Source organism: Xiphophorus hellerii, chromosome 16 (assembly GCF_003331165.1).
Source record: "Xiphophorus hellerii strain 12219 chromosome 16, Xiphophorus_hellerii-4.1, whole genome shotgun sequence".
Taxonomy (NCBI): domain Eukaryota; kingdom Metazoa; phylum Chordata; class Actinopteri; order Cyprinodontiformes; family Poeciliidae; genus Xiphophorus; species Xiphophorus hellerii.
Window position 1 is genome coordinate 11,713,611 of NC_045687.1, and position 3,495 is coordinate 11,717,105.

General features: G+C 41.0%; 1 long non-coding RNA gene across 1 annotated transcript; it reads right to left on the reverse strand.

The window, feature by feature from the left end:
* Positions 1 to 2,406: 2,406 nt before the first annotated feature.
* LOC116735848 (uncharacterized) lies at positions 2,407 to 3,148 on the reverse strand. Its single transcript, XR_004342446.1, has 3 exons — positions 2,810 to 3,148; positions 2,651 to 2,741; positions 2,407 to 2,488 (listed from the first exon to the last, which is right to left on the reverse strand). It is a non-coding gene; the product is annotated as an uncharacterized LOC116735848 (long non-coding RNA).
* Between the last annotated feature and the right edge of the window lie 347 nt (positions 3,149 to 3,495).

Here is a 3,495-nt window from a genome sequence, read left to right on the forward strand (position 1 = left end):
GAATCGGCCCTGGATAGTGCTGTAAATAATGATGTTTAGGTCTCAGTGCGTTATCTGGAAACAATACCTTCCTGGTTTCCAAATATTCCTGGATGAGAACATTCAAATATGCAACCTGAGGCTTGGAAATTTGCCGAGCACAAATCAGGTCAACAATATCCTTAAGCTGCAATGTTAACTGCCGTATATCATCTTGTGAATCCTGCACCTTATCACCAATTAACAGAGGCAACAGTCTCAAGAAATTCCAGTTTTGTACTGCTTGTCCACTGAGTTTCAGTGCTTTTGGAGTGACAGCACAAGGTTTGGAACAAGCATCTGTTGCTTTGTATTTGAATTGTCTGATGCGCCTGTTCAAAATTGTGTATGTCAGCCGTTTCTTTTTGGACAATCGTGTATTTGAGATAAAGGGCGACATCATATGAGAGGACACCCTCGAAGATGTCACGGCCAAGACAAGGGGGATGCCTGGTGAACAAACATTAAAGTTCTCTAAAGTATTAAACACTGACCTGAACTTAATCCCCTGTACTTCTGTCACATCCTCTCTTTCCAGCTGTTTAGTGGCAGATCGATACGTTTCTGGAGTCCGCTCTGGTCCAATGATAGCTGGATTTTCACTCTGAAATTCAGACCGAGTAATCAGACAATATCTGCAGAAGTACTGAGATGTACTGACATTTTCCGTAAAAACCCCGATGCGGCGAGAGCCCGGGTTGTCTCCGGCAATGCAATACAGTGCTCCTTTCGCAACTGATTCATCTGCCATAGTTATCCCATTCTCCTGTAGTATTTTCAAGTCAGTCAACAGTTCTGAAAAAACTCTGGAATGGCCAAATTCCTTGAAATCCTTCTCTCTACACAACAAGACCAACTGCATATGGTCGGTATTTGATCGGACATGGGGTGGCATATTGAGTAGAGAAAAGTAAACGGCAAAGATCTTGTGCTTTTTTTTTTGCAGATCCCAAAGAACCAGAGAACCAGCTTGAGAGATTTTTGGTTTTCTTGAAAAAATACATTGGACGTAAACACCTTACCGTCGTCACGGTCGGAGAGAACATCGGCTTTTGAAACGCCGTGAGCCATCGTTAGACCCTGCCGATATTTGGAATCTAACATACCTTTTAACTAGGCCTGTGCGATAAACGATAAATCAATTAATCGTACCATAAATTAAAACTATCGATGTCATTTCAATTATCGGCATTATCGTCTCTTCCGGCCTTTTTCTCTTTCTGTTGATGACACCGAATGAAAAAAGGCTCAACTCCGGTGCTCTCCACTGACCCTCCTTTCTCATTTCCTTAGTGTAAAGCCCAGCGCACAGGACACGATCTTAGAGCTGGCGGCCGATTGTCGGCCCATTTTCAAAACTTGACAGACCACACATTAGCCGACAGAAATCCTAGGTATAACTGTTCGATCGGGTTCCTTCCTGCCGTGTGGTGTGGTCCAACAATGGGCACAAAATAATGGCTACAAGTCCAGTGAACTAATTTTAAAACCAGGCATTAATCAATGCTTTACTGCAATCTACCTGCAATGCATGTGGCTAGTGTCAGCGTAAAGTCCTGACTGAATGAAAATCATTAGAACCTACTTACATCGTTAACGAAGAACAGCTGAAAAGTTACCGGGTTTATCAACTGCGGTAGCAATTTCGCCCCAACTCCTCCTCTTGTCATTTCTATATTCTTTGCGTGTTGAATAAACATTAATGTTGTTTCCACATGTCATCTCCGATGTCCGCTGGACTTCGGGTTGCGCCGTTTCAGCTGTTTGGGATTCCCCGACGTAATTTCCCCTCAGAAAGCACGAGGAGAATCCGCGCTTTCTGATTGGCTGCCTGTCACATTCAACAGGCTGCGTTAAGCTCCCAGTCGGGGAAAACCCCTGATTTGGATCGGAGCGGCAACGACGATCTACCGTAACACACCACACAATCTTAGAAAGACCAACGTTTTAAGATTGTTGTAAGGGGAAAAATAGGAGCAAAAAATCATGTAGTGTGAACTATTGCATCAGGTAGTCGATGTGCCCATCTTCTCTATTTAAATCTAATTATTACTGAAGGGCAACATAGTATACACACTTCATAATCTGCAGTCTTTAGGTTGAATGCAGTATTTATTTCCACTTTGGCTTTATGTTGTTTAGTTTTTATCAAGTACATTTTTTGTTAATGGAGACTGAGAATCCATTTTGTTTTTGGTTGTTTTGTTTATTTTGTTTATCAGTTCCAGTGTTAAATATTCTTTTGAAAATAAAGTGTATCTATCTTTGGCAGGAAATCGCATGCATTATTACCTCATTTCCATTACATCAGTGTAAAAAGGTCTTCAAACAATATTATCGTTTATCGCAATAATTTTTTGAGACAATTAATCGCTCAGCAAAATTTGCTTTCTGATGGACTGACCACATATGGAGGATTGAAGAGGACGACGTCCACCTTCCCACTAAGCCTTGGCAAAAGACTCTGCACCTGCAAAACAGAGATCATGTTACTATTTCAAACATTACTAATTGCTTCCTTGGACTTACAATGACACTGTGTAACTCTTTCCTTCATAATGCTTTGCTAAAGTCACACTTTCATTAAAAAACATATGCATAAACTTCTGGAACTTTTCTCCGTGATCTGTACCAGGTCTGTGATGACGGGCTGCAGGGCGACCCGGTTACAGCAGGCGGTTCTGGCTGTGCACTGAGCTGCAGCTGGATTCACGTCGGTGCAGCTGCAAGTCACAAATAACATTACAAGAGAGCTGGTTTGACTTTACTGTCATCATGCAGCACTGCTTACTTTTTTAGTGAGTTTCTACATTGCACATCTTCAGTTTTTGTAATGACGTTCTTTTCTGAAGCAAACCATCATACTATGTCATTCTTTATCTGCATTAAGAACATGGCACTGTCTCTTCAACGATTCCTATCAAAGTAGGCTTCATTTCACAAAATAATCTCCATGTTCTTAAAGAGCAGATTATGCTCTAACATACTTTAGTGTTACAAGATTAATACGTAGCTCTTCCTGAAACCTTTTCTGGTTATTCTTACTCTATTTGAGGAATTTCTTTTTATTTACTACATGTATTGATAACAGAGTGAAGTGAGGTGAAGGAAGCAGTAACTTTAACGCCATCTCTTTTACTCATTTGGAGTCTAGAGGCCCACAGAAAGAGCTGAGACCACATTTGACTTTGAAACATACTTTAAGGTAGATCAATGACAAAATAATATATTTACACCATGGCCTAAACAACTCTACATACAGAATCCTGATGACTCTCAAGAGGGAGGAGTTTGTCTGCTATCCCCAGGCTTTGTGTTAATTGTTGCCTGCCACCATAGAGCTACTACTGACAGTGAGAGGGAAGCTGTGAGGTCACATGAAACATCTCTGGACCAAGTCTATTGAGTCTTAATGTGTGGTAAATTCACTACATATTTATGTATGTAAAAGACACACTCTACTGTGATGACACTACA